This window comes from Furipterus horrens, unplaced genomic scaffold (assembly GCF_987537825.1).
Source record: "Furipterus horrens unplaced genomic scaffold, mFurHor1.1.pri manual_scaffold_7, whole genome shotgun sequence".
NCBI classification, from domain to species: Eukaryota; Metazoa; Chordata; class Mammalia; order Chiroptera; family Furipteridae; genus Furipterus; species Furipterus horrens.
Window position 1 is genome coordinate 56,356,740 of NW_028327177.1, and position 13,485 is coordinate 56,370,224.

Genomic DNA, 13,485 nt, shown 5'->3' on the forward strand with positions numbered 1-13,485 from the left:
CACTCTCCATTTTGAATGAGAGCTTTGCTGGGTAGAGTATTCTAGGTTGTAGGCCTTTGTTTTTCATTGCTTAAAATATTTTTTTGCCATTCCCTTCTGGCTTGTAGTGTTTCTGCTGAAAAATCTGATGATAGCCTTATTGGAGCTCCCTTGTATGTTATTAGTTGTTTCTCTCTTGCTGCTTTTAGGATTCTCTCTTTGTCTTTGAATGTTGGCATTTTAATTATGATGTGCCTTGAAGTGGGCCTGTTGGGGTTCATCTTCATTGGGACCCTCAGTGCTTCCTGGACTTGCATGATTCTTTCTCTCTTCATGTTAGGGAAGTTTTCTGTCATTAGTTTTTCAAAGAGGTTTTCTATCCCTTGCTCTTCTTCTTCTTCTGGAATTCCTATGATACGGATATTATTACGTTTCATGTTGTCCTGCAGCTGTCTTAGAGCCTCTTCAGTCTTGTTCAGCCTTTTTTCATTTTGTTGCACTGTCTGTGAGTTTTTGTCTATGTTGTCCTTCAGCTCGCTGATCCGATTTTCTGCTTCCTCTAGCCTGTTTTTAATTCCTTCTACTGTGTTCTTCAATTCAGAGATCGTATTCTTCATTTCCTCCTGGCTCTTATTGATAGCTTCCATGTCCTTTTTGATGCTGGTATAATTCTCAGTAAGTTCCTTATAGTTCTTCTGGAGTTCACTGTAGTTTTTCTGGAGTTCTTTGTAGCTTCCGCTGAGCTCATTGAGCTTCTCCATAATACATGCTTTCAATTCCATATCTGATAGTTGGCTCCCCTCTATTTCATTTAGCACTCTTTCTGGGGATTCTACCTTTCCTTTTGATGGGGAGTTGTTTCTCTGTCTCCCCATTTTTTTGACTCCTATTGTTCGTTGGTGCTTCTTGGATGATCTGCACTTCCTGGATCTGCCTCTGGTAGCGTCATATCATGTACCAGACTGGCCCTAGGCAGCCTGTTGGAGACTTCCAGGGATCTACTGCCTTTGTCTGTCTTCTTTAGTTGTTAATCTACTCAATCTATGAGTAGCCGTCAGGCTTAAGGACCGTGGGTGTGGCAGCTTAATTCCTGTAGACAGTACTTTTATTTCCCCTCAGGTTGATGCCACTTGGAGGGGAATGGTCTGCCTGCTATAATGGGGCTGAGTTAGCACTGGCTGGTCCTGGGAGGAGGTTAGAGTAGCTTCCACTTACTCCTTCACCATCTTGGATCTCCGTCTGTGTTGTCCTTGATGTTATTTCTTTAATCTGTCTGGTTGTATTTCAGCTACTCTTTGATGGGTCTTTTCCTCTGGTTAGTTGATTGAGAGTCACTCTGCCCACCTTGTCTTGAGATCTTTTGTGGAGGTGCTGCTAAAACGTAATCACACAACCCAGGCAAGAAACCCACACCCTCCAATATCTCCCCCAACTACAATCTCACTATAGGTTGCAAATGAGCCCGTATTAATATACTTGTGGAGATATTGGGACTCTTATTTCACAGAAGAAACAGATAGGAGTTGTTTTAAATGAAGGAAGGGTAATTTTTGAGAGGGAAGTTGGTAGAGTAATGATATTAGCGATTGGGATCAAGGCTATGTAGGACAGCAATTAACATTTACACTGTATGTTTGAAAAGGAGGAGAGGGTTACAGTGTGTAGTGAGAAAGTGGAAGTGTATAGTATTAGGATTATATAATAGGTATATGCTATATGTTTAGTGAGGAAGGGAAGATAGACACAACAGACATCCAGCCAAAAATTGAAGCAGAGGGCTGAGGTGGTTAGAAGGTAGGAAACAGATTGAGAAAGAATTTTTCAAGAATAAAAATACAGAGTAGAGAATAGCAAGACAGGAAGGGAGAGAGTTAAGAGCGAGGGAAAGTAGAGAAGAGAAGGGTAGGAGAGAGAACGAAAGAAGAAGGGGAGGGAGAAGAGGGGGGACTGGATTAAAATTTAAAAAAATATATATATTATTTAAAAATTAGAAGATTAAAACATGATATAAAATAGCAAGATAGAGAGAGATAATATATAGAGAGAGGAATAAGAGATGGGAAAGGGAAGCATGAATAACTGAATGGAGAGGGAGCGGGGGGCAAAATAAAGAAAAATATTAATAAAATTAAAAGTACTTAGAAAGAAAGAAGGGAAGAAAGAAGAGGATGAGGGAGGAAAAGAACACAAGGGTGGGAAGAAAATCGAGAGGAAGAGGGAGATATTAGGGAGGGATAAATTGAAATTGAAGAGTTGACAAAAGATAGGATGAAGGAGAGAAATACAAGAGGGAGAGAAATAGAGGGGATGGGGAGGAAAGAAAGAAGGGGTAAGAAGGGGACGGTGAAAGGGGAGGGGAATAGTTAGAATTAAAATTTAAATATTAAAAGATTAGAATATAAAGTGGAATAGGGAGAAAGAAAGAAAGAAAGAAAGAGAGAATATTTATATGGAGAGAAAGAGAATAAGGAAAAGGGAAGATAGAAAAACGAATGGAGACTGAAGGGGGACAAAATAAAGAAAGAAATTTAATAAAATTGAAAGTGCTTAGCACTGAGGAAGGAAAGAGAGAGGAAGGAAACGGAGGGAAGATGAGGATAAGGGGAAGGGAAGGGGATTAGATGAAGGGAATAGGAAGGAAAGGGAGAGAACTTAAAATTAAAAAATTAACAAAGAATAGGATGAAGGGGAGACATGCCAAAGGGAGAGAAGGGAGGGAAGAGGAGGGGAGAAAAGCAGAGAGAATAAGAAAGGACGGGAGGGACGGTTAGAGAGACAGTGAGAAATAAAAGAATGAGACGATTTTAACTCAATTTAACTTTTAGGCACAGTCTCTGGGTATTTTTGGTTTGTTTGTTTTTTGTTTTTCCTTCCTTCTTTCCTGGGTCTGTCCCTATTCAAAATTCCATGGGTTTCAAATCTTTTCTGGTTGGTTGGCTGGCTGTGGAAAGGTCCTACTTGATTCTGGGGTTGCTAGTCTTTTATTCGTGGGCCTACCGCCGCTCTGAGCTGCGTTTAGTTGTCCCCTCCTGTGGCACCCTCAGCCCTCCTCAGGCTTGCCCAGCTACTCCTTCCCACCGTTGGTCCAGCCTGCGCCTGCCAGCAATCCCCGCCCTGCCTCCAGTCGTGTCTCTATTCCTGGGCTATAGCTTCTGCTCTCTTCCCTGTCTATATGCCTGCGCACCCTACCTCTCTTCCTGTCTCAAGACTGTCCCTTCATTCTGCAGGACTCTGGTACAGTCAGTCAAATCTCCGGGCCCAGTGGCGCTCTCCTGCGCAGGACCTCTCCCCTAGTCTGGAGCTCTGCAGCGGCTTTCCCGCGTGGGCTCTTCTCCTTGCCCCAAAACTGTCTCTTTTCCGAGATACAGCTTCCGCTGGCTTCCCTGTCTATAGGCCTGTGCGCTCTATCTCTCTCCCCACCCCAGCACCGTCCCTTTGTTCTGCAGGACTCTAGTGTGGTCAGTCAACCGATCAACGTGGCGCTCTCCTACCCAGGAGCTTTCCACCAGTCTGGAGCTCCGCAGCAGCCTTTCCCTGCGGGCCCTTCTCCCTGCCTTAAAACCATCTCTACTTCTGAGCCACAGCCTCTGCTCGCTTCCCTGCTTACATGCCCCGTGTGCCCTCTCTCTCTTCTAGCCCCAAACCCGCCCTTTGTTCTGTGGGATTCTAGCGTGATCACTCAAAGCACAGGGGGCATGCACTGCTCTCCTGCTCAGGTATTCTCCCCCGGTCCGGAGTTCCACAGCAGCTTTTCTGTGGCCCATCTCCTTGTCCCAAAACTGTCCCTTTGTTCTGTAGGGCCCTAGCGCAAGTGCTGCGCGCACCCGGAGTGCCAAGCTTTCGGTCGGAGGTTGCAGTTGAGGAGGTTTCCCTCTAGACTCAGATCACACAGTTTCTCCCAGTCCTGGTTGTTCACTGTTCTCCCACTCCTCTGGCTTTTTCAGCCGAATCCTCTCCCTAACTCCCTACAAGAATTTACTTATCGGTGTGCCCCTAGCAGGGGGCACCTCCAAGCAGCCCTCAGTTATTGAGCCCTCGAGTGTGGTACTGCAGACACACGGGGTCCTGGAGTGACTCAGCCTGCAGTGCGTGGTAAACCCCTCCACCGCCCTCCACGCTGCTCCCATGCTCTCCTCCCTGTTCACGCTATCGGAGATCCACACTCACTCAGTCACTCCTCTCCGCATTCGTTCCTGGAGTCTCTCCTTAACAGGAGCGAGCAGAGAACACTGCCCCTAGTCCGCCGCCATCTTCTTGTTTCTTCTGGATTCAGTCTTGGAAGATTGTATGTTTCTAGAAATTTATTTATTTCTTCCAGCATGTCTAATTAGTTGGCATATAATAGTTGGTAGTATTTTCTTATAATCCCTTATATTTTTGTTGTATCAGTTGTCACTTCTCTTTTATTTCTGATTTTATTTATTAGGGTCTTCTCTCTTTTTTTCTTTATGAACCTAGTTAAAGGTTAATCAATTTGGTTTATCTTTTCAAAAAACAGTTATTGGTTTCATTGATCTTTTTTATTGTTCTTTTAGACTATTAACTATTTATTTTCACTCCAATCTTTATTATTTCCTTCTTTTTACTCAGTTTGGGCTCTGTTTGTTGTACTTCTAAAAGTTTTTTTATTTTTTATTTTATTTTTTAGGTGTAACATTAGATTGTTTCTTTGAGATTTTTCTTGTTTCTTGAGATAGGCCTGTATTGCTATAAATTGTTCTCTTAGGACTGATTTTCTTGTGTCCCATAGATTTTGAGTTGTGTTTCATTTCAATTTTTCAAGGTATCTTTTGATTTCTTCCTTGATCTCATTGTTAATGTGTTCATTGCTTAATAGCATGTTATTTAGTTTTGACATGTTTGTGTGCTTCAGTTTTTTCCTTGTAATTAATTTCTAGTTTTATATTATTATGGTTGTAGAATATGGTAGTGAGATCCAAGTTTTGCTGTCTGCCACCAAAAAAGCTTTGGGCAGTGCACGGAGGTGGATGGGTGGTGTCTCAGGGAGTAATTAGAGTGGGGGGAGTGGAGCTCACCAGGCTAATGCAGGTTCAGATCTGGCTGTGTGGGGATGAAGACTCCACAGAACAAAGATGGTGCCTGATGTCTGGCTTTGCAGTAGGAGGGCTCAACACAGGGACAGTGCTGTTCATTCCTTTACCGTTCACCTTGAAGCCACACAACTTGGTTTACCCTGTATGTCACTAGCGCTCCCTGAGCTGCTGTCCTTCACCAGGGCACAGGGTGAGTGCTTGAGTGGGAGTCTATGTGTGGGCCCTTTAAAAGGACACCCTAGTTTCCAGAAGTTCTCAATCTCACCTGGATAGATGGAACCCTTGCTGATATTCACCACCAGATGTTTTGTGTGCTCTTCTTTTTGGCACTGGTGCTCTGGGCTGGGAAGCCCATGTGGGCTTGGGACCCCTCACTCCTCAGGGGGGATTTCTGCAGTTGAGATATCCCTCCCAATTCTCAACCATCACATGTGGGTATGAGGCCAGCCTATTTGGCGTTTCCACCCCTCATTCTGTTCTTTTTTAAACAGTGACAATCTTTAAAAAAAAAAAAAATTATTTGTTTATTTTTAGAGAGAGAGGAAAGGAGAAAGAGAGGGAGAGAAACATCACTGTTTAGTTGCCTCTCTCTCACGCCCCCAACTGACTTGCAACCTAGTCATGTGCTCTGACTGGGAATCGAACCAGCGATACTTGGTTCAGAGGCTGACTCTCAATCCACTGAGCCATAGCAGCCAGGGGCCCTTCGTTCCACTCTTGACATGACTTCTGTATATCCTTAGTTATAGGACTTCTATTCAGCTAGTCTTCTCATAGTTCTCTAGGTTGATTGTTCTGTAATTTAGTTGTAATTCTGACATGCTCATGGGAGAAGGCAAGCTGAGTATCCACCTACTCTGTCATTTTAACAGGCTATCTTTTGATATTGAGTTTTTCCAACTCTACCTTTTTTTTTTTGATTGATTGATCTTTTGCTAGTGTACTGTTTTCCCCCATTTATCATCTTTGTTATATAAATAGTATAAAAATATTTTTATTAACTCATGAACACGGACAACAGTGTGGTGATTGTGGAGGGGTGGGGGTGGGTAGAGGTGGAAGAGGGTATAAGGGGGATAAATGGTAATGAAAAAATACAATAAAAAATAAACTGTTTAGAAAGGCTGCAGAAAAGGTGGCAATGGCTTATCAGAAAGCCCAGAGATAACACTGGAGCAGATACATCAGTGAAGACACTGAGTCAGACAGTATTTAACAAAATTTCTGACTTGATACTTAAACATAAGATTATCATAATTTCAAAATTTTCTAGGAACCCATTACTAAAGAGTTTAATTCTTTTGTGGAAGTTATTAAGGGATGCTGTATTTTCAGTATTTTTGAGGCTGATATTAATGACCAAACTTTAAAAAATTGTCAGAAAAGAAAATCTTATTGAGGTAAAAATATGTACCCAAAAGAGTTAAGATACTGAAGGGAAGTGCCCTAGCCCTGAACTTTACAATATTTGCATTCTATTATTAGAGGTCAGGTTTTCTTTTATATGTAAATCTGAATGTTTACTTGTTGCCTTTCTTTTATTTATTTTTATAATAGACTTTATTTTTTAAAGCACCTTTAGTTATACAGAAAAACTGAGTGCAAGTACAGAGATTTCATCTAGCCCTTCCTTCTTCCTACCCACCACACCCACAGCCTTCCCCACCAACAATCTGCACCAGTGAGGTACGTTTTTGTTTTTGTTTTTACAATCTATGAAACAACAATGACATCTCATTATCAACCAGAGACTAGTTTACACTAGGAGTTGCTCTTTGTGTTCTACCTTCTATGGTTTTTGACAAATGTATAATGATATGTATCTACCATTGTACTATGTTACAGAATAGTTTTTTAAATCCTCACCCAAGTATATGTTTATTAATTTTAGAGTGAGAGGAAGGGTAGGGAGAGAGAAAGCTAGAAAGAAAGATCAATGTGAGAGAGAAACATCCCCAACTAGGGATCTAACCTAAAACCTAGGTACGTTCCATGACTGGGGAATGAACCTACATCATTTGGTACATGGAATGATGCTCCAACCAACAGTTTTATTGCTCCCCAAATTGCCTGTGCTTCTTCCCTTCTTCTCACTGTTCCCTGGCAACCACTTATTTCTTTATTGTTTCCATAGTTTTACCTTTTTCAGAATGTCATGGAGTTGGAATCATATAATATGTAGCCTTTTAAAGACTGGCTTATTTCATTTAGTAATACACATTTATATCCATATCTTTTCGTGGCTTGATAGTCCATTTCTTTTTAGTACTGAATACTCTGTTGTAGGTATGCACCATTCATCTACTGAAGAACATCTTCTGGCATACCCTTTTGATTCCCTTGTTATTTCTATTTGTGTATATTTTTAGGTTTTTCATAATGATTACCCTGGGGATTACTATTATTAATTTTACAGCAATCAAGTTTGAATTAATACCAACTGAATTTTAGTACTATACAAGAACTCTACTGTTATGATTCCATTGTTCCTCCTTTATATTGTATCACAAATTATGTCTTTATATACTTTGCATTTAACACAGAATTAAAATATTGTTTTGTGCATTTCTTTTTATTTATATATTTGAAATATATAAAATTTCACATTGAGATATAACTGACATATAGCATTGTATAAATTTAAGGTGTGCAACATATTGATTTGATAAATTTATATTGCAATATGATATCCATTGTAGTGTTGGCTAACATCTTTATCACATCACAGAATTATAATTTCTTCTGGAACTGGGGACAATTCAGATCTAGTCACTTAGTAAGTTCAAAATACAATTTTGCTGTTTGCAATCCCTGTACTGTGTATTTGATCTCCAGGATTTATTTATCTACTAGTTGCAGGTATGTACCCTTAAACTATCCTCCTATTCTCCCACCACTCCACTCTCTTTTTTATGTTCATTTGTTTTTATATTCCACATGTAAGAAATATCATACAGTTTTTGTCTTTTTCTAACTTACCACACTTAGCATAATGTCCTCAACATCCATTGTTGTTGTAAATAGTAAGATTTCCTTTTATTCGTGGCTGAATGCCATTCCATTGTATATGTAGACCACATCTTCTTTAGCCACTCATCCACTGATGGACATGAACTGTTTTCTTATCTTGGCTATTGTGAATAATGTTATAATACACACGGGAATGCATATGCCTGGAATTGCTTGGTTGTATGTAGTTCTGTATCTAATTTTTTGAGAAACCTCCATATTTTTCTTTATTTTTATTGCTGATATTATTAAAGATATTCCCATTCCCCCCCAACTGCCCGTCTCCACCCACCTCCCACTTCCCCTTCCCTCTGGCCATCAGCACACCACTATCTGTGTCCATGGGTTATTCATATGTTTTTTTGCTAATCTTTTCACCTTCTTTCATCCACTGCCCCTCCCCCAACCTCTTTGACAGCTGTTTGTTCCATGTGTTCATGCCTCAGTTTCTATTTTATTCATCTGTTTAGTTTGTTCATTAGATCCCACATATAAGTGAGATCATATGGTATTGCCTTTCTCTGACTGGCTTATTTCACTTAGCATAATAATCTCCAGGTCTAACTATGCTGTCACAAAGAGCTCATTCTTTTTTACAGCTGTGTAGTATTCCCTTGTGTAAATGTACCACAGTTTTTTTATCCACTCACCTACCAATGGGCACTTGGGCTGTTTCCAGATTTTGGCTATTGTAAATAACATCGCTATGAACATAGAGGTGCATAAATTCTTTTGATTTGGTGTTTTGGGATTCTTAGTATATATTCCCAGAAGTGGGAATATACTGGGTCAAAAGGCAGATCCATTTTTAAATTTTTGCAGGAACTCCATACTGTTTTCCACAGTAGCTGCACCATTCTGCATGAGGAACCTCCATATTGTTCTTTATCACCTTATAATCCCACTAACAGGGCACACGTGCTCTTTCTCCACATCCTCACCAATATCTGTTATCTCGTCTTCTTGATGATAGTAGTTGTCTTGATAATGAAGACATTCGGATATCTTTTTTCTGAATATTTTATATTTAGCCTTTTTGCCAATTTTTAAATCGGATTTTATGTTTTTGTTATTGAAGTGTATGAATTATTTATAAGTTTTGGGTATTAACCCCTTATGTGATACATTGTTTCCAACATTTTTCATTTCCAGAGGTTGACTTTTCATTATGTTGACTGTTCCTTTTGCAGTGCAGAAACTTTTAAGTTTGATGTAATAACTTGTTTAATTTTTGTTGTTGTTTGTGCTTTTGGTATAATATCCAAAAAAAGCATTGCCAAGACCAATATCCAAGAGATTTTTATGTTTTCTTTTTTTTCTAGGAGCTTTAAGATTATGGCTCTTACGTTTGAGTCTTTGATTCATTTTGATTTAATTTTTGTGAGTGGCATAAAATAGAGTTACAATTTTTAAAATTCTGCAAGTGTTTATTCAGTTTTTTCAACACTATTTGTTGAAGAGACTATCCTTTCCTCAGTGAATATTCCTGGCTCCCTTATCAAATGTTAGTTGACCATATATGTGGGATTTCAATTATGGGCTATCTTGTTTCATTGATCAATGTGTCTATTTTTATGCCAGTACTGTACTCTTTTAATTATAATAGCTTTGTAGTATAGTTTGAATTATTAGAAAGTGTGATACCTCCAGGTTTGCTTTTCTCCCCACTCATGATTACTTTGGCTATTTGGGTTCTTTTGTGGTTACAGGTACATTTTAGGATTATTTCTATTTCTGTGGAGAATGCTATTGGGATTTTTATAGGGAATGCATTGAATGTATAGATGGCTTTAAGTAGCATGGACATTTTAACATTAACTCTTCCTACTTATGAACATGAAAGTCCCCTCCATTTGTTTGTGTTTCCTTTGATTTCTTTCAGCAAAGTCTTGTAGTTTTCATTGTACAGACCTTTCACATCCTTGGTTAAATTTAGTCATAGGTGTTTTATTGTTTTTACTGTTATTGTGAGTGGGATATTTTTCTTTCTCTTTCAGATGTTTCATTGTTACTGTGTAGAAATGCAACTGATTTCTGTATATTAATTTTTTATCTTGCAGCTTACTGAATTTATTATACCCCAGAGTTTTAGTTGTCTTTGAAATTTTCAATATATACTGTTTTATCATTTGCAAATAGTGACAATTTTACTTTGTTCTTTCTGATTTGGATGCCTTTTCTCTCTCTTGCCTGATTTCTGTATTTATTTACTTACTTATTTTAGAGGGAGGACAGAGAGAGAGAGAGAGAGAGAGAGAGAGAGAGAGAGAGAGAAAGAGAGAGAGATCTGTTGCTCCACCTATCCACATATTCACTGGTTGATCCTGCATGTGCTGTGACCTGGGATTGAACCTACAATCCTAGCACATGGGGACGATGCTCCAACCAACTGAGCTACCTGGCCAGAGTTTGCTTAATTTCTGTAGCTAGGACTTACCATAGTATGTTTAATAAGTGGTGATACCCTAGTCTTGTTCTTGATTTTAGAGGAGAAGCTTTAAAAGATTCTCCATTGAGTATGTGGTCACATAGGTTTGTCACACATGGCCTTTATTATGTTGAGGAATGTTTCTTTTATACCCAATCTGTTGAGATTTTTTGAAAAATATATTTTGTTGATTATGCTTTTACAGTTGTCCCAATTTTCCCCCTTTGGCCCCCTCCACCAGGTACCCCAATTCCCTCCAGCACTCCCCTCCCCCTCAGTTCATGTCCCCTGTAGGTAACTGTTTTTCTCTTGATGCTTTAAAGATTTTCTTTATCTTTAACATTTGGCATTTTAATTATGTTGTGTCTTAGAGTGGTCCTCTTTGCATCCATCTTGTTTGGGACTCTGTGCTTCCTGGACTTGCACGTCTATTTTCTTCACCAAATTTAGGGAAGTTTTCATTCATTACTTTTTCAAACAGATTTCCAATTTCTTGGTCTTTCTCTTCTCCTTCTGGCACCCCTATGATGTGAATGTTAGAATGCTTGAAGTTGCCCCAGAAGCTGCTTACACTGTTCTAATTTTTTTGGATTATTTTTTCTTCTTCTTCTGATTGTTTTTTGCTTCCTTGTATTCTAAATCATTGATATGATTCTCAGCTTTCAGTGAATTTCCAAATGCCACCCTTGTTTTGGTCCGTCAGGGAGCCACTGGGCAGGTCCAACACCCAACTAAAGTCTGCAGTACTCCCTCTGGTAATAGCAACCTGCTCCAGGAGTTCCCACTGCTATGTTCATGACTGCCAGCAATCTGGAAAATGGGGGGCAGGAGGCAGGCAATTTAAAATGCCACAGTGCTCTTTTATTGCAATGCAGTAGATTCTTTTTGCATTATGCTTTCTTCTGATTAAGTTTTTGGCCAGATCCCAGAGTCCTGTCAAAGCTAACTCTGACAGTTTATGTTGGTTGTTATTGTAGAGATACAGAGCCCTACTGCACCATTTTAGTGACTTTGCTCCTCTGCTTTTCTTAAAATTACTATTTTGTACTCATATAAAGAACTTAATCTCCTTCAAACATTGGTTTTAATAATATATCATTCTTATGCACATGTAAACAGGAAAATATATGCCAGACATATTGCTTAAGACTTCTTCATGTTCACTCTTTGCCTTCTCTGAATCACTTTTAAAATCAGTGTTGTTAATGTTTGGGTTTTTATACACAGTACTGCTCTCTATCTATCAAGAGAGCTGGCGATGTAGAATCTTTTAAAAGAGTGCTCTTCACTATTATCACTAGGATTCCACTCTTACCCACTGACACCCATAAGCAGGCAATAATACCAAACATTCTAATGGACATCTTGGCCAATGGTGATTGTCATATGCATTCCAATTTCAACAAAATATGAAAAACTGTACCTTTAATAATTGGCAATATGGCCCTGGCTGGGTAGCTTAGTTGGTTAGAGCACTGTCCTGATATGCCAAAGTTGTGGGTTTGATATCCCATCAGGGCACATACGAGAGGCAACCAATGAATGAATAAATAAGTGGAATAAGTTGATTTTCTCTCTCTCTAAATCAATTAGAAAAATTTTAAAATTGGCAAGATATGAGATGACTTTTTCTTGAGAAACTGGATGAGGAAATGATGGATATGGCTGAAGTAAGTCGCAGAGAGCAACAGAGGGGTGCTATTTCAGTTGGGCTCTAGCAGAGGTAAGGATATTGCCAGCCAAGCAGGAGAGGGGAGGAAGAGGGCTCTCACCAGCACCATCTCCATCACAAATGGGGGTCAGGTAGGTCTGTGGGTAATCAGAGTTGAGTCAGGCATCTGTTGCTTGTGGTAGGAAATGAAGTTAAAGAAGTGGGCAGTGAAGGGTTCACACTTAAAAACTTAAACTCCATTCCCTTGGCAAAGAACATTTCAAATATTTAATGGAACAGAAAATGTGCCAGCACCTTCCTCTTCAAAGATCTCTTGGCAGCCATCTGAAGAATGGATTGGATGGGGAGAATAGATTTTCAGAGTGCAAACCTGCTGTGCCCTTCCTGGGTGAGCAAGTGTGATTGAAGTGCCACCCTGGAGGTGCCTGGGATGTGGCAGGGATGTGGGAGGCAGGGCTGACAGGTGTGAGCTAAAGGGGGGTATGAATTCACTTGACTAGAATATAGTCTGGAAAGACAAATTGCTCCTTTTTGTGTTTATCAATTGGAAGGTGAACAAGTACATGGTAGGTTGGACACCTGACCCACAGAATCAAACAGACACCCATTCTCAGCTCTGGTTGCTTCATAATCTGGGGTCCCAGTCTCTTAAATTCAGAGGCTGGAGTGAATGCAGAAATGCTACCTCATCCAACAAGTTTTTAAACACAGGCTTTAAAAGTGTGAAGAATGTGTGACCCACCAACACCCACTGGGTTTATTATTTTTGGCCTCCATCTTTCCTTTTTCAAACTCATACATTGGGAATAAGGTTTACCCAAAAAAGACTGTATCTGTAACCTCACTATTGTCTGACACAGATACATGAGAATATACCATAAAGTTAAAATCAGCCCTAAGGCAGAAGTTTAACAAAAGTATGTAATCTGATACTTGAGAATAATAATCTGAAGAGGATGCTAAAGTCAATTAAGTTTTTCTCTTGAACTCCATTTCGTTTTAGATAGTACCATTCTTGTCCTGTATCTTGCCCCATATGAAGCACCCAAAAATGATTCCACATTAGAAATGAATTATGGTCACTCCATGTTATGATAAGCAGGACAAAACCAGAGTTGCTTTTTCTAATACTGATAGCACTTAGCAATAGTAGAGCACATTTCAAGCATTTCGAGCCTCTTGAATTTCTAAAGACTGATGTGTTCAGAAAGTCCACATGTACAGCTCAACTGTGCTCAACATAGGAATGTCCTTGTAAACACGGGGGAGTAAAAAGTTTCCAAATGGAAAGCCTTCTTCACTCCTTCTTTCTGACAATTCTACTCAAGATATCAAAGATGCAA